This window comes from Columba livia, chromosome 6 (genome assembly GCF_036013475.1).
Source record: "Columba livia isolate bColLiv1 breed racing homer chromosome 6, bColLiv1.pat.W.v2, whole genome shotgun sequence".
Taxonomy (NCBI): Eukaryota; Metazoa; Chordata; class Aves; order Columbiformes; family Columbidae; genus Columba; species Columba livia.
This window is the reverse complement of record NC_088607.1, coordinates 6,605,124-6,629,385: the sequence shown is the minus strand read 5'-3', so window position 1 is coordinate 6,629,385 and position 24,262 is coordinate 6,605,124.

Here is a 24,262-nt window from a genome sequence, read left to right as displayed (position 1 = left end):
TCTTTCTCCTCTTCTCCTGATGTTCTCAGGCCAGTCCTGCCATTCCCAGATGGAAGCTCCAAACAGATGTGATCCCAAACTAAACACCTGCCTCTGGGATAGAGGTGCCTGCCTCAGCTCAGCACCCCTTTGGCCATCCCCGCCTGGCGTGTTTATCCCCACAAGCACTTTTCTTATCATTCTGTGTTTTAGGGAATGTAACCCAAGGGTGGCAAATTCCACCAGCAGCACAGCGCTTAAGTCAAGCTCACAAAGGACTTGTGTGTTGTGTGCCTAATCCATGGGCATTTGGGAATTCCCATCCTAAAACCACATACCAAATCACACAAAAGCCGTTTTCACCTGGACACAGGGTTGTTGTTTGCTCCTAATGCACCGTGACAGGCTGCTGGCTGTTTCCAAATCACAGCTCTTTGATCTCCTCATTCTAAAGCAATATGAAATTCAAGACTACCGGTCATATCCAGGGGCTGTCAGGTTGCACTAAGCTCCCTCCCTTTCACATGACACCCAGCTGGTGTTTACCTCTGCAGCCACATTTTGGTGTGGAATTCCAACATCACCGAGCACTGTGGGGAGGAGCCTTGGATTGCTCGCACAGGCTAAACTCCAGTAAGAGTTTGTCCAGCTTAAGAATGGGTCTGCTCAAACCACTCATCCTCTCCAGCAGATGGATTTGGTCACCTGGAAGAACGCCAGGCTGGCAGCACCGCCCAGCAATGGCCAGCAAGGAGACTTGGCAACTCAGCAGTGCCAGATCCAAACTATTTATTCATTCCTGTGTTTTAGCTGATATCACCAATGGTGTTATGAGCACTTGTTTATCTCTTGTCCACAAATTACAACATTAAATGCTCAGCTCATCAGTATGTGATAATAGTCACAGAGGAGTCTCTCTCTGTTTTCTAGTATAAAAAACCATTACAGAGCAACATATTCTGTTTTACTGCACCTGTGACCAGCATACACTGCAGCCTCACAGCCCACCAAGCACAGGCACATCTCTGACCTATCCTGTTTTAAACCAGCCCCGGAGTCAACACACTGGGGACTGATGTGATTTCTAAAACACTGGAGAAGAACTGGGACAGTTCTCAAATTGTACACATGTCCAGGCACTTTTGCAGCCTATCCTGGCTGCACCCAGACTGTTTCGAAGCTCACACCAAAAGATCCAAGCTATGCTGCAATCTGCAGCAGAGCAGTAGATATAACCCTCACTCCCTGGGGCTGTGGGCCCAAAGCTTGGCTACGCTATGGTGCATGTCCTGCCACAGGGAAACATTCTCCAACAGTGATGTCTGGGCCCTTCAAAGGAAAATTTGACCATATCTGTCCAAAATGTAGCTAAGAAATTACTGCCACAGGGGCAGAGCATCTCAACCTTCATTTACCACTTTGTGATTTCACAATTACACTAAAAAGGTCAAGACATCCCTTCACAAAGCTGGTTTGAGTGAGAAATTATGTATGTCTGTCTAGTGAGTGAGATGACTAGCCTGCCTCCAGCTATTACGAGATGTGCAATAAAAGTCTGCCTTGTCTTCTAAAGACTAGAAAGATCCTTGGATCAAAACCACACCAAATTACAGAAGTCACCTTCACCAGAGCTGAATGTGCCTGCCATCCATGCTGGGGGGAGGTGTGAGTTGTATGCCCGTGTGAATGTTTATTTCGTAGATAAGAAGACAGGGAGAAACTGCAAAGTGCAAGATTTTATACGTTTGACCCAGTAAGGGTCTTTCTCCCAGCTCAGCTCCCTCACTCAAGCTTAATCCCAATTCTCTCTCATTGGACTTCACTGCTGCTACAGCCAGAATTGCCTTTTTGCCTCATTAGCCAGAGCAGGAGCTTGCTGTTTTCAGGCTTTGCTAACACTTCCTTCCTTCTCCCCATCCATAATGCTCCATCAGGCATCATCACGCTTCAGTGAGAAAATAATGAAGAAAAATGTACATTCAACAGAGTTTGCTGAGATCACTTGCTTTGCCAGTCTCCATTTTGCTCTTTCCCAAAACATTTCTGCCAGGCAATACCTACTGGACAGCATGAAGTAACAATTCAATACACCCTACCTGGATTCCCCACGGAAATACACCAGTCTCCACCTCACCCTGGGGTGAAAAATCTCCTTCAACCAACTGATTAGAGATTACCCACGTTTTCCTGGGCAAAAGAAACACTGAAATTTTCCTCATTCCTTTTGAGTCTTGCAAATTCTTTGAGAAATCCTTGCTGGAGATGTTTGCAGAGAAAATAAGGACCCATGAGGAGCAGTACAGGGAGCAGGACACTGTAAGGGCCATGAGAGCACCCTCGCCTCTCCTGGAGGTTTGGCTGCTGGATCTTAGTGTCAAACAGGTCTGATTCTGACCCTGACCCATGGGCTGACATCCCAGCCTGTCCCCATGACGTGCCTGGTGCTCTGGTTTGGGGGCTGCCCCTGGCTGCTTTGTCCCCCCCAGCCTGCCCTGCTCCCTCGCTGGGGGAGGCGGGATGAATCTTTGTGGACCTCAGCACCTCAATCCCACCCATTAAAATCTGCTTTTACATCTGGGTGTGAGTTCTGTTCCCCAGTTCTTCCCCAGGACAACAACAGCACTTTCCTGTCTCACAGCACTGGGGTGTTAAGGCAGCACTAAGAGGGGGCCCTGCCTCAGACTGCGGTCCTGGCTGTGACACCAGGACCCTTGTACAGCATGAATGGCCTCGTTTTCTGCACCTATCGCCATTCCCATGAGTGGTCTCCGTTCAGCTGCTCCCATGCTGGTAGCACAGCAAACCCACACCAGAACTGTGCTACTGATAAATTCCAGTGTGAGCTACAAAGCAGGGCTGCACACAGTGATTTAATCAGCCCTTAAAGCAGCAGCTAAGAATGCAAAGCACAAACACCACCAAATACCAAGTGACACAGATCTGAAAAACCAGTCAGCAGGCAAGTCAGCCAAAGCCTGAGTCAGGAGACCAGGCTCCCACAAACACCAGCTGTGGTGACACCCTGCAGTGCTCCTCAGCGAGCTCCTGCAAAGGTGACACTCCTCTACACATCTGGGCTGATGAATGGTTTTGGTGGCTCCTCACATCAACCCCAAGAAATCCTTCAGGAAGTCTGGGCTCTCTGTAGGCTTCTGTGCCTACTTACCACCATAGCTTATTTCTCAGGAATTCACTGAAAATAGCTTTAGCATCACTACCTCACCCTAGATAGCACAAATAAACAATTAAGAAAGCATAGAAACAGTTACTTCATACCACACAAATGGTTCAGTAATACTAAGGGTTGCCCAAACCTTCAGTATCATAATCACAAAAAGAGAACAGGCTCTCCTTTCATGTTCCTTATTTTTTTTCTCTTCATTCTGCCATGATTTCCGTGTCCTAAAAGGGCGAACTACAGTGCTCTTTGCAAGTCCTGTCCAGCACAAATATATTATAGCACAAAAAAAACACAAACTATTTATAAGAAAATAAGAAAATCCAATGTCTGTGTCTGCACAGCAGCAAAGGGAGATGCTGTTTTGGACCTGGCCATCCTGATCCTCAGTGTTCAACCTGGCCACATCTCTGCTCCATATGGATACATATGTGCATGAACATGGAGCTAAGGGCTCCTCAGGCACTTACCAGCAGCTGTGGCAGGGAGCAGCAAGCTATGGAAAGAGACAGTAATTGGTACATCCTATGCGCTCGGGCTGAGCTACACCATGCAGTTAACCATCAATGTTCACAGCATATTTCCTCCCCACCACCATTTATCCAGAGAAATCTTTCGAGTCACTGCTGCCAAGAAAGCAGTGACATTTTAAAGTAGCCACACAGATTAACCAGCATTTATGTTGGCTGCAAAAGAGTCAACACCAGCTGATCTTAGAGCCCCAGACACACCAGGCCTCCTGCTGCCATTTATTTGGCAACAAACAGAGATCAGAGTCTCATGTGCTCATTCCTCACCATTAGGTACTGCAGGTTGGCTCAGTGCTTGGCCCAGGCTCAAAACCAATGTCATCTGCAGCAAAATTGTACTTGTGGCCACCTGGTCTGTGCATCCATTATTGGCTCTCGCTCAGAACACAGTGTTTCCTAAAGAGTTACAAACTGAAGTAAATGAGGGATTACCACATAGCAAACACCAGTAGGTCCTCCTTAATTCAGAAACTGTGCTCTATATTCCTAACCATCATCATCAGACACCTTACCCTTCGATGTATAGATAGCTTTCTCCTGTGGCCCAGGGACACCTGGGAATCCTAGGATGATTCTGCAAAGGGTAATTAAGAAAAGCAAGTCTATTGTTAATGGTCTTAAATTAGCTCTATGGGGATCCACACACTCACTGAAAAGTTTTTTAATAAGAAAAAAAAGAGGCTTATACAGACCTTAACTGCACAAAAGAGTTCCTTCTCCAAGATGGACAGAAGTCAGCTAGAGACACGTTCTTAGCCCTCAGCCCCTCTCCCCCCATGCCCCGTGCCCATGGCCATGCACACTGACCACTTCAGTATCTAATGACCTCCCGCTGTGCTGACCTGAGAAATTTTCAGCCTGTTACTGCTGGATCACAGAATCTCAGACTGGTTGGGGTTGAAGGGACCTCTGGAGATCATCCAGTCCAACCCACCTGCTCACGCAGGGTCACCAGAGCAGATCACACAGGGTCGTGTCCAGGCGGGTTTGAATGTCTCCAGAGAAGGAGACTCCACAGCCTCTCTGGGCAGCCTGGGCCAGGCTCTGGCACCTCACAGGAAAGAAGTTTCTCCTCACATTCAGATGGAACCTCCTGTGCTTCAGTCTGTGCCCGTTGCTGCTCATCCTGTCATTGGGCACCACTGAACAGTCTGGTCCATCCTCTTGACACCCACCCTGGAGATATTTACAAACACTGATGAGATCCCTCTCAGCTTCTCTTCTCCAGGCTGAACAGACGCAGCTCCCTCTTGTCCTTTGCCAAAAACCAGAGTGTTGAGTCTGACATTTAACCCCCATAGCTACGCAGAGAGCATGCCAACAGAGATGGAAAAGACTATCGCAGCTGCAGAAATGCCTTTTATGCACCAAGCAGTTGAGCTCTGATGCAACTAGACTGACGTGATGCAGAGGGGAGGTCTCCAGGTGGTGTCACCCAGAGGCTGCAGAAGGCCGGCACAATGTTCCTTCAGGTCCTCAACTCTGTCCTTGTTTCTTCCTTTACCACATCCAGCTTGTATTCAATATTTCAGGAGACCAAATCCCAGCTCCTTGAACAAGCTGAGGGACATACTTCCAAGCTTGTTTGTACCCAAACACCTACACAGTCACCCAGTCACCTAGATCCCTCCTGTGGCAGTCCTATTGTCTTTATTACTCACAGAACAAACCAAAATATCTATAACGTACAATTCTCTTGCACTTTCGACAGCACTGGATGTAAGCAGTCCACATGGATCTGCAGCTGTGATGAAGCAGGTGATGACAAGTCTACAACTAACATTTGCTACTGTATTTGTCTGAACAGGAGAGCCCTGGGAGTCTGCTCTGCAATCTGAACTCCTATCTGAGGCAAGACCTGACCCTGACAAGTGCCCTTTTCCCCCCTGAGCTCCTGGAGTGACTCATTTTCCACTGTTTCACCAGTTAACTCTTCATTCTGCTGGATCCTGGAAAGCAGATTCTATCTCCTGATTTACAGGAAGAATCCCTGGGTTAAAGTTGCTTTATGTTTAAAAACAACAAGCATAATATTGTACAAAGATGAATAGTTTTTAATGAGCAACACCAACACCTGTAAACCATGAAAAGCCTTCCTGTATAAACTCAACCCAAAAGAACCAAAACCAAACAGCAAAAAGTCACCGGACTGAGAAGTAAACAAGAGTAAACTTATTTCCTAAAAACAATGTTCACAACATTGAAAACAAACTAACATGGTGACTGTAATACAGTATCACTAATCAAATGCTACAACACGTTCACTCTGAAGAGAAGGCACAGGTCTTGCCACATGCATCCAGTCCCTTCTAAACTTCATTAAAGTCTAGCAAAAAATAAATAAGACAGATATCATTTGCATTTATTATACGAATTAGAAAAGCTTGCCAGATGGGGAGCTCTCCTCCAGCAGGGCTGTTGTTTTGGAAGACAGAGAAGCACTAGCACTACCCAGCTGTTTGGGGCCTGTGATGTTCCCACTCTTAGCAAACCATCGCCCCTGGCTTCTCCCTGTAATTAGTCCATGCTAATACCCTTGGTTAGTCTGCGGAAAAGTCACATTCTGAAAGATCACCCTTGCAAACAGCTGTACTCCTGAGACAAAACGTCACCACTCCAAGCTGTCAGCCAATTCATCTCCAGTGAAAGTCAACCAGGCCATAAATTGGGAGTTCTTTATCTCAGGACAGCAGACCGAGCGGGGTTTAATTGCTGAGCTATGCTAATGAGCCTTGTTTGCGACACAAGGTGCTTCATGGTGGCTCTGTTTGAAAACACGGTATTGTCACCCCCCCGCCGAGGGCACATATAATCAGCTTAAAAACACAGCCGTCTGGATACAGAAAAGAAATCGTGTAACAGTCCCTGCAGCATGGCACATTATCAAAGGCATCATTAACAGCTGCTTCGCGGAGTGGCAGGAGCCTCTCCTGGGTCAGCTTAGTTCAGTTCACTCCTATTCTTTCCTCCCTTCTCGTTGTTTTTAAATCACGAGTTCTGTAAACATTGCTGTCAAATCATATGCAGAGGAACAGGGAGATATCAAGAATTAAGTCTTTCCTAGCGGATAAGGGCCGTGTCTGTTTTTGTAAGGAACTTTTAAAAAACGCAAACCAAAGCAAAACATACCCAGGGAAAAGCAAACACACAAAAGAATAGCAGCAAAAGAGTTTCTTGCTGACTTGTTGAGACAAAACCTACTGCAGCCTGGATTTCACTTTGTTCCTTTTAGATTAGGGCCTGCAATGGTGAAGACAGAATTATAACATTCACATTTAGTTAAAGAACAGCCCAGGTGGACACAAGGCTACAGGTTTCCTTGTCCACATATCACATGCTGTTTCTTCTGCACCATTAACGATGAGACTTGCTCGACACAGAAAGCCCAAGTCACATTTCTATGGGGAAGGCCAGCACTCAGCATCTTTAAAAGTCAGTAGTACTTAAATATGCCATTATTATTCTTACTGTACTACCCAGGGACGCGTGACAGGCATCACAGATCCCATGTGCTAGGCACTCTACAAATATCTATTTCCCCAGTCTCTGCGATCTTTTAACCTGGGGGCCCGACCTTGCATACGCTTACACACTCGAGTAACTACCAGCATCGCATGGCCTGACTTGAAATAACAAAACCGATGAATGGAATGAAATTGGTAATTACCCATGTGCTTAATTATTTGCAGAACTGGGGGCTAAGTGCTTCATTTTTAGCTTTTCACTTGAAAATATTAGTTCTAATCTAGCGTTCCTTACTTTGTGCTCAATCCCACAAGGAACAGCATGGTCTGGCCTAATTAAGCAAAAGCACTTAACAAAGTGTTTAACTTTGAGCATGTGAACAAACCCATTGACTGAATGCTACGTCGCATGGGTTAGCAAGCACTCTTGCAGGATGGGACCCTTCGGGCGAAGTCTCAGGGTAACGTAGTTGTGGGTGGGGTCCAGGACTTGACTCCCAGAGGCTGCGTGTGCTGGGTGCTGAGCACCCCGGCGCTCCCCGGGTGCTGCCCAGTGGTGCAGAGCTGAGCCAGGAGCCCTGGCAGAGATGCAGATCCACCGATGGGTCTCCCGTTCCCCCCTGGATGGCATCCGAGTTTCCCTGTGGAAGTGGGTGCAGAAAGGCAGCGCTGGGATTCAAAGAGAAGCTCCGAATGTTCTCTGTAATTAACTGACTGAAAGTCTTCACGCTCAAAAGCACATCACTCATTAACATCGGCCACAACTCCCACTCTGCAGCCACAGCCTGGTTCAGGGAAAGCGAAGAAGCAGCCGGGACTGGAGGGGACTGAGGCTCCCTCGTTGCCACACTGGGAGAAGCATGGGACAGGGCTGGGGGCTGCAGATGGGGACTTGCAGCCAGTACCTCTCTGCACCTCTGTTTCTGTCTCCTTTTTTGCCAGGCTGAGGAGTTCTTGGGACATGGCATGTGCATGAGACCCATCCCTCCCCAGCCTGAGCTGCCTGGGATGAAGCCCCCAATAGAGGCTTGTTTCCATCAAGCACTAATTTTAGGCCTTTAGGACACAAAATAATGATAACACCCTCCCTGGCAAAAAAAAAAAATAATCCCCCTGATCTTGCGTAAAATTAGCAGTGTGCAGACTGTCCCACTTTTGCTCCTGCTATGTGGGGCAGCCTGGCTTATTAATACAGTGGGCTCATTTTGAGATCCTTTGCTTTCCCCCTTGCAAGAGGGGCAGCCAGTTTGATTCTCCTGGCGTTGCTGGGGATGTCCCTGCCCACCCGGATGGCCAAAGCATCCCGCTTGCCGCCCTTGGACGGCGCTGGGAAAGGACAGAGCAGTCCAGGCAGAGGTGGAGCAGCTGCAGCCTGGCTGTTGGAGGGAAGGAAGAGGAGGGACAAGCCCTTCGTTGGCACAAGAGACCCCCCCATCAAAGAGGGATGTGAGGCAGAGGACAAATTGGATTCTCCCAGCGGAAGAAGATAAACTGGAGGTGTCGTCCCCGCTTCGGAGCCCCTGGAAAGGCAGGAGGGACTTCAGTGCCATTCGCTGGTGCTCAGGAAGGGGCTGTCCCTCTGTCTTACACAGGCCTGGAAACAAAGCACAGCTTAACAGGAAAACTCCTCGAAAGTGGCATCATTACCATAATCCAATATTGGTATAAAATGCAGCCTCTACCCGGGAGCTCAGAGGAGATCGGTCCCTTGAGACCTAGTAGCTGCCTAGGTGAAAACCTCCTGTAATGACTCCCCAGGGTGAGGAAACTTCAGAGATGCTGTGAGGTTTCTTCCAGTCTGGAAGAAAAATCCTGGCAAACCTGCAAAAGAGTGATGGGAGGAGAAAAGAAAAGGAGAGGTGACCCCCAAACACATCTACAAGTGATGTCACAGCACATTACAGAACCGTTCGAGAGGAAACCACACCTAAAAGACCGAAGATCTCAGAAATAAGCTTTTTCATAAAGTCACATACCAAACTCCACTCTGCTCCAACATTATTTTATCTCCCACTGTTCATGATGTATGTTGTGAGACTCTTGATCCTGACCCAGATTCCCTGTTAAATACTGATTTAACCTCAACTCAAACAAAACCTCTGAAAATTAGTACTAGACTTGACTCAGATATGAAACATAACAATGCATGAAGGGAGGGATAAAAGGAAAGATATGAGCAAAAGAAATGTCAAGTACCTTAAACAAGAGGAGCAGTGAAACTGCCCTTGCCCCACACAGCAAAGCCCCAAGAGCTAAGCCTAAGCAACAAATTCATTTCAGTAAACAAAAATCTACTGGCATGGCACTGGTTTTCTTTGTGCAGCTTTTTTCCCCCATAGGGACATGAAGTTGTGTTGCCTTTTTTTTTTTTTTCCACGAGGCACATTATTCCATTTAAGTGCTTGTGCATGTTTATTAATAGAGCAAAAAATGAGTGAACAATGAGCTAAGCCGGGGAGGCTGAAAGCCCGCACTGGAGCAGTGAATCAGAGGAGCAAATCCATTTAGCAAAATGCTCATTTTAAGATATGTTCCTTTCACACTTGAGTTATTTGCCTCTACACCCAAAATGTAATTAGACTCCTAGTGACATGCCGGTCCTGCACCAATGGCACCGTGTACATCTGAGCTACCCCAGCCTGCCCTCCCCAGGCACCCCAACAACCAGGCAGGACCCCTGAGCTACATTTGCTCATGTTGCTGATGTTGTGCTGCAAGACAAGCAAAAAGCAATGAATGTCAACTCCAACATGTTGGGAATGGTCACTAGAAGCCTCTAGGACAGGGGTGTCAAACTCATTTTCACCAGGGGCTGCATCAGCCTTGCAGTTGCCCTCAAAGGGCTGAAGGTAATTTTCAGGCAGTATAAATGTAGGAGTAGTTACATTTACTGAGTCCTAAAGTTACATTTGGCCCTTTGAAGGTAACCGTGAGGCTGATGCATCCCCCATCGAAACTGAGTTTGACACCCCTGATCTAGGAAGAGCATCCCTCATTGCAGAGGCCCAAGCCGGACTGTAAATGAACCAACGTAAAACGAGCACCATTCGGAATTATTGCTGCCATGTAGGAGATGGAAGACACGAGAAGCTGAGATGATTCTGTCCCTCTGTCATGTACCCTGTAACTGCATGTGAAACCAAGGGCTGCTAAAAACTCACGGGCTGAGGGGAGACCCTTTACACCTCCTTGCAACCACCACCCTACAAAGGCACAGGTTGCTATCACCAGTTATCACTCTGCTCCAGAGCAGGGAGGAGGCTCCATTGTGCTCAGTGTTGCTGATAAACCCAGCAGAAAGACAGTTGCTGGCATGAAGAAACACACACACAAATATAGACACGAATGTGGGCACAATTCCCAAAGCAGTGGAAAACCAGGTCCCCACAGCTGGGCTTGAAAAAGGAGACAAAAGAAAGTGAGGCACACCGTGAAGATGTGACAGCTCAGGGCACCAGAGAGGGAACAAACCCCACACATTGCTCACTTGCTCTTGAAAGGAATTTAGTAATGTGAGAAGAAATATTTCAAGACTAGCCCATCACTTATCATACCCCCCCTGCTTCGGCAGTGGCACCTGAACTCCTGCTACCTGGGGACCACAAAACTCCCTGAAGATACCAAAGGTCAAATGTATTGTATTCATTTACTGTTTCCAAATGGGATTGTTATTTACCAGCTGTCAGTAGCTGTGTGCTTGGCAGTTTCAGCTCTCTCTTGGCTTTGCTTAAATAGTTTCCCAGCCAGTGGGAAGCCGCTGCTGGCTTCAGCAGAGCCAGGACAGTCCCTCATGTGGCCATGTCCCCAGGCGTACCCCAAGCACCAAACCCCTCTGTTTACAGTATCACAGTTTCTATGTTCGCTCAAACGAGATTAGCTGATTTCAGACAGTGCCTAATGAAAACTGAGGCTTTTCATACCAGCGTTTGCCTTTCCAGCTTGCAAACACAAGGCTGGAAGGCCGGGCTGGCATTCAGTCTGCAGCATGTGACCGTTTAATGAGGGAGGTCTATGAACTGCAGGACTAATGCACACAGGCACAAAAGCAGCTGCCCAACGTGACTTGCTTCACTCGACTGGAAGGATTTTTTTGGTGATTAAGGCCCACAATTGGGGAAGAAACATATTCCTGGCTCTTTCACAGCCTTAGTAGGTGATGATGGGCAAATTCTATAGCCACGTTCTACCTTAGGGGTCCCCCACCATAAAAAGGAGATTAAAATGACCTTTCTCACAGGAGGATGCAGCAGGTTCAGGTATTAGTGGGATGAATGTCAGCGTAACGCTTGCAAAACGTAAAGACAAAAATGAAGAAAGCCCTGCTGTGCTGGCTTTAAAAGCAACGCATGGAATAGCTGGATCACCGTGGTCTTTTGGGTCTCTGAGTAGCACCTGCAGCAAATGCAGTTTCACTGCTTCCCTCAGCCCTGCCATCCTACCCAAGAGCAGTCTGCCTGGAAAACATAGGAAGGAGAAGCCAGCAAGCACAGCAGCTGTTAGCAGCACGGCATGGATGGGTGGAGATATACATGTTGAGCCCACGCAGGGCACAAAGGGACAGGCGTTCCTGCGCTCCCATCTTTCATTTCCACACTGCCAACTGGACCACAGCTTCTCGTGGAGAAGAGCAAAGGGCACCTTGCTCCTGAGCACCCTGCCATGTCCAGAGGTCCCTTCCAAGTGCCTGGTGGCTGGTGTTGGCTCCTGAACCTCATCAAGTCACAGCTTACTCCGCGAGTCTCCAGCGAGGCTGTTCTCTTGGACAACCACAATGAGAATGAAATTACAGCCTTGGACATCCTGGTGCTCCATGACTCAGTCCTGGCTGAGCAGATCAGACCTGGGTTTAATTCTCCCCTCCAGCCTCCAGCTGGACCTCTTGCAAGTGCACATCCATCTTTGTCCTCTCTCCCCACCTTTAGCAGTAAGAAGGGAATAAATACAAGAGGCTGAGATGCTCGGACACTGAGTGTCTTTTTCCCATTTTTCCTCAGTGTTTGCACACTTATGCAGCGGACAGTGCAGGAGCACCTAAAGGTGCTGCTTTCCTCACAGACCGACGGCAGCCCCAGCAACAACGGGGGTTTCCTCGGACTCGGGCAGCATGGAGGCAGCTGCCGAACCCGTCAGCCCCACCGCTGAGCAGCGCCAGGCACAACGCAACCCTCTGGATATTCCTGACAGTGTGTGTCACCTTTATCTATTTTGCCTCTGAAGAAACGGTGAAATAACACTTTCTCTCTGCTGTTGACAGGAGAAAGGCACAAATAAACAAGTAGGGAAACCAAGTAACTAATTAGAAGTTAGTAGAACCAAGACAGTGATCAGGCTGAGGAGATGGCGGCTGGAGTTTGGGTTTTCTCCTCTCATTCCCTCCCAGTGGTCACAGCCTCGCCTCCAGCTGCTGGTACAACACTGCTAGGTGCCTTTTTTTCCCCTCTAAATGATTTGTCAGCCTTCACATCCTGCCTTTAGCCAACATAGCTTAAAAAAACCCACATTTTGGCAATGTCAGTATAAAATGAAATGGCACAGGCCAGGGCTGCATCACCTGGTCCCCATGCTGCCTCATGTTACCATGGCAACAGCAAGTGTGGATGGCCCTGGCAGCCTCTGGTCCTGCCGCCAGACACCCCGCCTGTCCCACAGACACCTCTGGTTGTCACAAGGACACCCCCAGTTGACTCATGGACACCCCTGGTTGTCCCATGGACACCCCTGGCCACCACAGTACCACCAGGGCCTCCCCACACCACCCCTCAAGGCTGTGGGCCCTGAGGAGATGTCCCGCTGCAGGGCTGGACTGCGCTACGTCAGGGAAATCACTATAAAATCAACATCGTCCTGTCCACACAGCTCCACAATTAATGGCGCAGTGTACCCGGTGTATCCTTCAAACACCTCTTGTGCAAGTGTTTTTGCTGTCCTCCCATCATCCTGACTCAGAAAGATTATTCTATCTCCTTTAAATTGCTTCAAATATTTTTTTCTAGCTTCTTATCTCTCTCCCCTCCCTTTTTACACATTATTCCCTGGTTTTCCAGAGAGCGAGTAAATGTCAACCCAGATTTTCATATTTCACCATTAACAATAGACTTGCTTTTCTTAATTACCCTTTGCAGAATCATCCTAGGATTCCCAGGTGTCCCTGGGCCACAGGAGAAAGCTATCTATACATCGAAGGGTAAGGTGTCTGATGATGATGGTTAGGAATATAGAGCACAGTTTCTGAATTAAGGAGGACCTACTGGTGTTTGCTATGTGGTAATCCCTCATTTACTCCAGTTTGTAACTCTTTAGGAAACACTGTGTTCTGAGCGAGAGCCAATAATGGATGCACAGACCAGGTGGCCACAAGTACAATTTTGCTGCAGATGACATCGGTTTTGAGCCTGGGCCAAGCACTGAGCCAACCTGCAGTACCTAATGGTGAGGAATGAGCACATGAGACTCTGATCTCTGTTTGTTGCCAAATAAATGGCAGCAGGAGGCCTGGTGTGTCTGGGGCTGTAAGATCAGCTGGTGTTGACTCTTTTGCAGCCCTTTTTTGGCTTTTTTTTAGAAACCACTTCAGGACTCCCACTGTCCTGGGATTAGCCCTGCTGGATAACTTACACTATTTTTTGCAGCCACAGAACAAAAATGCTATGTTTACATACAAAACCAGGGCTTTCCACGGGCTAGCAGCCCCGGGATGGGAGGAGGGCAGAGTCCAGCCACAGCCAGAGCCGCCGACGTGCTTCAAACCACACTCGACCCGCTGCCAACGTGGGCAGCCCCTGCATTCACTGCCTAAAGCTACAAGAACTTAATGATGAAGTTACAGTTGCAGAAAAATGTATTAAATAATGGCAGTTTGTTATGGGATGGCCGGGAAGAGCAGCGGGGCAGCTGACTCAGACCAACACGGGCAGCATGGCCGGACGGACAGCCGGACCCCCCAACTCTGCTGCCAGGCTCGCTTGCAAGGCTCACCGTCCCTTGTCTCTAAATGCAGGTTGATTTCTGACCTTCAGCTGCTTGACAGGCTTCCCTGGAGTATCCACCGTGGTTTCCATGGAAGTCTCCTTTATACAACGAGATAAAAATGCGTCTGATCTCTTCCTAACATGTTAACAAACAGTGAAGGAAAACAACAGGAGCCTACAGGAGAAAATATTTTAGCTGTTTGGCAAAGACATAAAAACGGGTGATACAAAAAATTCCATAGTAAACATCTTAAAGATCCAAACCACGATCTCTCTTCTCATTATGAAGAATGCTTTACCAAGCAAATGGCATCCTTCAAGTAGGTGCAGCTATCTGCACCTAGTGAGCAAGGGGTGTAAAGCCTGCCCTCAGACAGCACTTCAGGCAGCATTTAATAAAATTCCAAAGATATGGTGTCATTTGCCACACCGTACACTGTTTACAGGAGCAGATCTCTCTAAATAGCAGATTAAAAATGGGCTGGATTTTGTAAACAACTCTGTCCTGTCTAAAAAGCTTGAAACGCTGAAAGTGTGGTTACATTTTATCTGGTGCGAGTCCGAGAGGAATTGGGAAGAGAGGCAGGGATGGAGTGAGACAGTAACATAGAGAAAACCAATCGCTACCACCTATACAGTCCAGCACAGACTATACAGCTCAATTCTGAATTTATACAGATCCTGTATACATTAAAATACGTGTGCTGTCACCAGAAAAGTTGGTTCAAGGTAAGTCAAAGACGACATAACTGCATTCACAGGAGTCCCAGAATTTATGAACAATTAATTCAATTTCTATAGTTCATTTCATAGTAACTTTGACCCTCATACATTATAATATTCCAAAGCACGTCTAACGTCTTTGAATTCCAGTGCTGTGATGTTTTGTAACATTGCTGAACAAAAATGCAGTGGCTCTGTCTGCTGTCTTACTTGGGAATGGTTAAAGAGAAGAGCTCCTGGCACCTGCTAAAACCCCATTAATAATAAGCAACCCTATTGTAGGAAGGATTTCTCATCTCCATTTGCAGATGAATGAAAACCTCTGTCATTCCTGTTCCCTCTTTTGCAGGCGCTGTCATTTCACCAGCGTCCTCCACCCCACAGCCACGGCCATGATAGAAATAACTATCATATCTACTTGAAACCATCTGAATTCTGCATGGGTGAATATATGTTGTGGGGTTTTCATGAGCAACAGCACAACATATCTAGAGCTGAGTGGAACTTGGCATGTGTCAGAATGAAATAGTGACATTTTAAAAATTTCTCACAATTTCTAGAAAAAAAATCAGAACTGTCAGAATGAGTGTTTTTAAATGTTTTGTTTCAACAAGGCCAAGACACTCCAGCTTTAAAGTTTTGACAGCTATAGTTGCTGAAACAATGCTAAGAAGCATTTTGAACTAACCATAAGGTTTTAAAACTGTTGTTCAAATACTGATAAATTCCACGTGTGTGAATTCAGTAAAAGCTTACAAGTATACTCTTTTCAAAGGGATACCCTTAGGTTCCAGTACACATGTAATAAATATCCCAGCTCTCATAAATTTAAAGAAAAATCCAACCAAATCTTAGCACTGTTCATTTTTTATTATCGTGGCTACTTTATAACCTTGCATAAAATCAGTTCCATAATATTGGCTTTCAATAGCATGAGCTTTCAATTTTTATAATATTTGGGTGTTAAACTTAGAGGAAAGTTGTTTATTAGTTTAGGAAAAAATGGTGTTAATTCACATTCTCTTTTTTCAAATGGTAAGAGCATTTGTATTCATCTGGAAAGCTGTAATAATTTGATAACCAGGACAAAGCTGCTGAGAAAGTTAAGACAATCCAGAAATTTGGATGGTAGAAGAATCTCCTTACAACTACACATACATATGAACAAATCGTTTTGATTTCCCCCAACACTGGCTCTATCTTTGAAAATCTTGCTTTTTCCATGGAGGTTTCATGAACAAAATTCTGTGGCACTGAATTATACCTTATTTTAGGTATTTCATACTGGAATGGTCAAAATACCCACCCTTTCATGCTTCCAGCAGCCTGACAGCTGTAGCAAGACAACAACGCATAAAAACACAGGGCGTGTGTTTGCAGCAAGTACATCCTACAGAACCAGCTTGGTGTCTTTTAACTGGAGGATGGTGAAGTCTCTTGATGTATGTACTAACACCGATGCCACAAAATGCTGCGTGACACCCAATCTAATACACTTCTCCGACTGAGACACTAGAACAGTGCAGAACTAACTTGGCACACAGCGAGTAACCTGAAAACCAGCTGACAAATCTCCAAACCAGCAAACAAAGCAGCAAACAAAGAATCATCACCCGATAGTTTCCAAGAAGCTCCACGGTGAGCTATTCTCAGCTATGTAACATCTCCACTGGAAGAAAACATGGAATTATGCTCTAATAAAGTTGCAGATGACACAACACAGCAGAGTGATAACTGAGGGAAAGGATTTATCATAGAATCATTTTGGTTGGAAGAGACCCTGAAGATTATTGAGTTGAAGCATTAACCCAACACTGGCACTGAACCACGTCCCTAAGAACCTCATCTACGTGTCTTTTAAAACCCTCCAGGGATGGTGACTCCACCACTGCCCTGGGCAGCCTGTTCCAACGCCTGACAACACTTTCCATAAAGAATTTTTTCCTAATGTCCAATCTAATCCTCCCCTGGTACAACGTGAAGCCATTTCCTCTCATTCTATCACTTGGTACTTGGGAGAGGAGACCAACCCCCTCCATGCTCCAACCTCCTTTCAGGTAGTTGTAGGGAATGAGAAGGTCTCCCCTCAGCCTCCTCCAGGCTGTTGCTGGGGGCACTGGCCGGGTCGCACAGCAGCGAGGAGGGACAGAAGCCCTGTGTGCTTTGGTGGGTCCAAGTCAAGTGCCCCAGCCCCACACACAGAGGAGACAGGGCTTTGTCTGGGGGGTCATGGCCATCACAGCAGATTTGGGGTTGTTGTATTAACTCCTTCCTTGGCACCCAGGCAGCAGTGGTCAGAGCTCCAGAAGTGCCTGGCAGAGACCCACATCTGCTCCTGCTGCCTTTTCGGGGTGTCAGCCCCCGGCAGGCCCATCAGACACGCGAGCAGTGGGATGAGACGGTCTGCTGATGGGCACCATCCCCAGGGAGCAGTAATGCGCTGTCCCTCCGCCTGCACCGCGGCTCTCGCGCTGCCTCCTCAGGGCCCTGCTGTGATTTAAATAGATCCTTTCCCAGACTCTCAGCAAAAAGACACAGATCCTCTGATTTACAGCTTAACTCCTTGGACAGCACATGATACCAATGCTGGAAACCGACAGGCATTAAGAGACCATTTAGAAACCAAAAACATTAAAATACCAGAGGCTTTGCATGGAATTTCAGATTGTGTCTTTATTTTAAAAAGATAAGGGGAAGCTTATGCATGGAAATGTCACTCTTCAGTATCCACCCACGACAAGCTACTGTCAGAAACAAAATATTGAGCTAGGTGAACCTTTAGCTTGAACCTATTTTTGCGTTCCTGTTCAGATGTACACAATATTTGCGTTGTAGTACTGTAACAAAGAATGAAAAACTTCCCGTGCTCCTGGCATTTCTGGTGTAATTCCCACTGGAGGGCCATGTTAAATTTAGAGCCCAAATTCCGTAAAGGATGTTGACAAGTTGCAGAGAGTTCAGAGAGGAATAGGAAGGATGGAAAAACAGCCTTTACAGTTACAGATCCAGGAGCTCAATCTATTTAGCTTATAAAGGGAGGTTAAGGGATGACTTGGTTAAAGGCCATCAGTGCTTACAGGGTCAAAAATTATCCTAGGAAAAGCTTGACACTGAAAGCAGACAAGTTGTCACAGGAAAGATGGGGCACATGTTTAATGGTGCAAATAATGAATTTATTACTGGAGCCAGAGCAGGATGATTCTTCATTACAGGTTTATTTGGATTTTTTTTCCTAAAAAGCCATGCTAAAATTCAAACAAGTGCCACCAGAAGCAGCCTTGTGACCTGTATCATCCAAGGAAACAAACGGTAATGCTCCCTTTTGCTTTCATAACACCAATAGTCTTCTCTCCCTTCTATCAGCAGTCCTGACAGTATTTCCAAGTGTATAACAGGTGCGCACACCATCCTGATCATAGATCCTCCTGTGTTTGTGCAAGTACCAAGTAGCTCTCTAGCACCTCTGCTAATAGTCTCTCACCTGCATGCACCTTGAACCATAAAATAACGTCGCAGTGGTGCCACCAGCTCCCCATTGCCTAAGCCAGGAGCAATCACACCCATGTCACCTCCACCAGCGCCTCCCTCACCTCCTCCTGGTGCCCATCAACTGCAGACGCACCCTGGTCCAAGCAACATCAACCAGTCCTTAATATCCGTTCTCTGTGTCCCTAATACCCAATGTCCACCGCCCTCGCTGTGCTTTAAGCCCATTCCTCTGTGTCCTGTCCAACAGGATCATGGAGAACAGATTATTCCCTTCTTTGAAGGCATTTAAGAGCATTTTCATGCCTCATTGCAGTCTCCTCCTGACTCGACAGCACCAATTCTTTCTACCTTTCCTGAGAGGTCACAGCTCTCATTAGTTTTGCCGCTGGACTCACTCCAAGTGCACCTCCTCTTGCTCAAAATGTCACCCCCCCCAAACTCGATGCTGGGCTGCAGGCGTTCCACAACACACACCAAAATCCCAAGATCCGTCACGTGTGTCTGAGAGCAGAACTTCGCCCTCATTTAATCCCATCTCATTTATCAGCCATATAACGTTTTGCACATTATCACCCCAATTATAAAGGCTTGTAGGTGATAATGAGATTCCACTGGATATATTCCAGCAAAGCACATTCTAGGTTTTACTAACTTCATTAACCAAGAAAAGCTGGTTAATGGCTGAAAAGTGCAATGATGCACATAATCATACCAGTTGCTTTGCTACTACAATTATATTATTAAGATGGATCTTTGAGGTACAATTTCCATCTATAATTAGTGGTCTATCCCTTCAGGAAAAAGAAAAAATCTAAAGCACCCAAAGGTTTGAACAAAATAGTTCTTACTGAAAGCACAAATGAAGTCATGATCCCAGGGTCAGACTCAAACGGGAATTTGTGAGAAAATATGACCACAGGAATTTGGAAAATTAACACAGGCTCCCAGGGGACGTGAAATGTCAAAATGCAAATTGTGATGCCCTCACACACAGAGATGTGCACACGGGAGCACCCAGTCCCATGTGTCACCCGTGGGCAGGGGGAAGGAGCCACCTACACCCCAACCTCTGTGCAGGAGGGACCGCACAGCCCAGGGAGCGAGGGAGAGCCCTGGGGGAGATGGGGTTTGTGTCCCAGCCTCAGCCGTGAGCATGGCCCTGAGATGAGCTGGGAGAAGGGTGCAGGCGAGGAACGAGGGAGAAGCCCTTTGGAGACACACAGCATGGTGGAGAGCACGGACAGGTGGACGATACCTTCTGCGCACGGGGCCCTGGCCAGGCACTGGGGTGGCTGCACGGGCATCATCTCACATGAATGATAGAATCATAGGATCATTTTGGTTGGAAGAGACCCTTAAGATCATCAAGTCCAGCCATAACCTAAATCTAGCACTAACCCATGTCCCTAAGAGCCTCATCTATGCATCTTTTAAACCCCTTCAGGGATGGTGACTCCATCACTGCCCTGGGCAGCCTGTTCCAATGCCCAACAATGCTTTCTGGGAAGATTTTTTCCCAATATCCAATCTAAACCTCCCGCAGTGCAATTTGAGGCCAGTTCCTCTTATCCTGTCACTTGTTACTTGGGAGAAGAGACCAACCCCCTCCATGCTCCAAGCTCCTTTCAGGCAGTTCAGAGATCAGAAGGTCTCCCCTCAGCTCCTGTTCTCCAGCTGAACCCCCCAGGTCCCTCAGCTGCTCCCATCACACTTGTGCTCCAGCCCCTCACCAGCTCCGTTCCCTTCTCTCAACTTGCTCCAGCACCTCAATATCTTTCTTGCAGTAATGGGTCCAAAACCAAACACAGTATTCAATGTGGGGCCTCACCAGTGCTGAGTACAATGGGTGAAACACCATCCTCTCCACCGCATCAGGGCCTCCCCGGGGAGAGGGCTGTGCACTGGGACCCCCTTTCCCACCCAACACAAGCACCAAGCCTGAGAGCAGCAGGACCCAGGAGCTGCACAGCAGCCCAAGCCCTGACCCTCAGAGCTCTCCAGGAACCCTCCCCAAAGCAAGATGCGTTTGGGCCGACATGTCTACATGAACAGTGTGAGAGGCATTCACCTCCTTCTGCAGCACAAAGCACTCCGAGAGACAAGAGTTTGTGCCTGTTTTCCTGTGAGATCAGAGGAGGTGACACTCCAAACCCCAATCGCCCCTGTTCAGCTGGAGGACACACCCAATGTTCCCAAACGTGTTTGCTGGACATCTCAGGGTGGATGTGTTAAAGCTTCAATGAAGGCCTCCTTCCCCCAAAACCTTAAGTCTCTAAGTTAACTATGACTTCTGATAAGACAAAAGATCCCAGAATATATCCGAAGTGTAGAACTTTTAGACCGATTAAAAATTATTCCCTGTTGTTTTCTTGACTTCAGTGTTCTTCTGTTGTTTCACTATTTTCTCAGACATCACTTTTCTTCCCAACAGAGACAATTTCAATTTCAGATTAAGAAAACCAGCACCACCAAGCAAGCAGAACAATGAAGAACCCACTGTTTAGTCCTTTCACCAAACAACAAAATGGAAAACAAGAGCACTAGTTTTCAAGTGCAAGCCTCATTTTTTCACTTGCTTTACCCTCACATTTATCAGTTTGACAAAAACATGCAACGGCTGTTTTTCACTAAGAATTGTCTTACAAATTTAATCAGGTTGTCAGAAGAAATACTATTATCCTCACCACGTGAAATTAATATATCGGGAACTTATCTGCTGTCTTGCATGTGTGTATGACATTTATATGGATCAGCTAATATATATGTCTTCTGCTTGCTAAAATTTCACACAATAAAAAAATGTTCAGAACTGAATTTGAAGCTGTCTTAAAGTCCTTGACATGGCTGGTGCTGCTTAGGAGCTTAGCAGGAGCCTCTGCTGGATTTAATCAGCCAGGCAGACCCCAGAAATTCTGCTGGAATTCTTGTCACTATTAGAAATATGCAGAAGCATTTGCTAATGCAGGTTCAGAACCGATTCAGAAACTAAAAGCAATAAATCCTCATGCAAGTATCAAGCCCTCTCAAGTATATCCTAGGGCAGTAGTTTTTTGGAGAGGTGGAATACATAAAGGAATGTAGAGTGTCTAGCCAAAATTTTATTTGAAATATTCATTTCAATGAATCCAAAGGCTTGTCCAAAACACAAAGCCTCTGTTTTTTCCCAAATTGGCCTTCCGCTTCCATGACCTTGCACAGGAGACAACTAAGTGTGGGCAGCATGCAATGCGATGGGTACATAAACCCCTGGCCATTCCCCTTTAGGTTAGCAGGAGTTTCATCACCAATATGAACTGAAGAGGATTCTACCCTGCACTGGAAGTCACTGTAACATCCCTCTGTGCTTTAAAATCTCTGCAGTCTCCTGAAACCTGACAGAAACTGCCAACTTTGAGGAAAATGGCAAGTACTGTAGCAAGGCCTCTAATAGTAAACACATACTTAAGCGTTTGCTGAACTGGGTTCTCATTTATTATTACCCTGCAGTTAAAAGAAAGCGTGAAACAGCGTTACACACAGGCAAAGCCGACTGATACTTCCAATTTAGATGTGTGAAACCTCCGAAATACCAGACCCAACGAGGGGCACCAGAGACATGAACCACACAGATGCGGGGGCAGCCTCCGACAGAGGCACACGGTAACAACACCAGCCACAACAGCCTCCAAAGATGAAGCCCCGGCTCCATTGGAGACCAAGGAGCCAGGATTTCAACCTCAGCATTTCAAAACCGACAGGCCAGGTCCTGGGCTGGTGACAGAGGGTGCAGTCACATCAGATCAGAGAGCGGTCGGCCCCCAAACACCATCCTGCCTCGGTCGCTTTACCCAAGTTGGAGATATCCAATAATAATAAAGCCCACTAAAACAGATTTCATTCATTATAAAATTATAAAATGAACATTTTCTGTGTTATTTCAAGTTCAGCGGATATTTACTGAAGAATCTGTTTTCCAGTTTCAATGTGAGTCTGATTTGCTATAAGAAGGAAACCTCATTCGACATTTAGAAAGAGAAATGCTGATAGCATTTATGACACTTCCCTGACATATTTATAAAGTGTATAAACACAAATCGTTCTTAAACAACAAACCCTTTCAGTTTTCATAAAAACTGATTGATTTTCTCATAAACAGTATATATGAATTTCTATGCTACTTTGTCATTCTTTTCCATTAGTTATTAATGTGAGTTACTATATCCTCAGGAAAAATATGCTTCTGCTGATAAACATTTGATTCCTGGCTTGTATTTGTGTTCTGCAGTAGTTTGGATGGGCAAGTCAAATCCCTGGCTGGTCATCTACAACCTTTACATCCTCCTTTAAATTCTATGTATTTGCAAGAGATGATGGAAGAGCCCATAGTGTCTACTGTTCATCCACCATGATCATTAGAGTGGATACATTTCTGATTGTAAAAACAGTCTTGTAATGGATTTTTTTTCCCCGAACAGCTACCATTTCCAAAGGTCTGTGTCCAGAAAAGACTTTGCCTCCTGGAAACTAGTTCAGCTTCAGCTGACAAACTTTTCTGGGGGAGAAGAACATCAGTTTCTCTCCTCTCTGCACTGTCCATCCCTAAAACATGTAGTCTGTTCTCCTCCTGTTTGCTGTCAGCCCCAGGAGCGCTCAGCTGTCCCTCGGCACCCGACGTGTGTCCCCATGAACCCCCATTGCTATTGCCACAGAATCACAGAATGTCAGGGATTGGAAGGGACATCGAAAGCTCATCCAGTGCAATCCCCCCATGGAGCAGGAACACCCAGATGAGGTTACACAGGAAGGTGTCCAGGCAGGTCTTGAATGCCTCCAGAGCAGTAGACTCCACAACCCCCATGGGCAGCCTGTTCCAGGCTCTGTCACCCTCACTGAGAAGTTTCTTCTCAAATTTAAGTGGAATCTCTTGTGTTCCAGTTTGTACCCATTACCCCTTGTCCTACCATTGGTTGTCACAGAGAAGAGCCTGGCTCCATCCTCCTGACACTCACCCTTTATATATCCGTCAGAGTGACACTGCCAGGCTGAAGCCCAAGCTCTGCTGAATGCTCAGGTTCAAACCAGACAGGCTGCAGAAGTCACCATTGCTAGAGATAAGAAGATCTGCTTAAAACAGGGAAAAGGATATAATTTTGCTAGAAAGTCAAGCCTTCAGCAGCCAAGCAGAGTCATATTTAGGTTGCCATATGACTATGATGTGCACATTACCTATGTGATCACGACTTGGATTCTCCTTGGCATCCAAAGCCCAGCTTGTCCAGAGCCCAGGTTATGAGCTAGCTCATCAATATTTTACCCCACATCTTTCAACTTTGTCAAAGTCTGTAGTTAAATAGGATTATCTGATTCTGCGTGGTTCTTTAGGAGCTGGTCTGCACTCACAGCCCTGGTTCTTGCAGCACAATTCCCCACTTGAACCTTGGACAGACATTAATGCCACTGCAGTCACACAGAGCTGGGAGGTCTCCCCAGGTGCCACAGGGGCCACACATCTAGTTCTGCTTCACTGGGACCTACAACCACCTCCTCTGGTTTTGCATCCATGAAATGGAGACTAACATCACGCTATCTCTTCACTGGGCAACAATGTACTCTTGGAAGCACCTTTATTTTTTCCTCTCAACTCTTTCCAGTTGTCTACATGCAAAGAGGTGGAGCAGCAGTTCTTAGAGAGCTGGTGTGCTGCTCTGCATTTTCCATGGTTGAAACAAATTAAAAGACAGCTACAAATACAGGATGCCCCCCAGCAGCTCTGTTTGCCTGGGTAAACATTTTCTGCAGGTGCCTGAGGACCGTCACGTAACTCCAAATCGGCTGAAGATGACGGATCCGGACAGTCACTCCTGGCTTCAGCACGGTGCGTGGAAGTTGTGGTCTGCACCATGGAGATGTTTGATACAGAAACACCTGATGCACTTGGTTCTGCAGGAACAG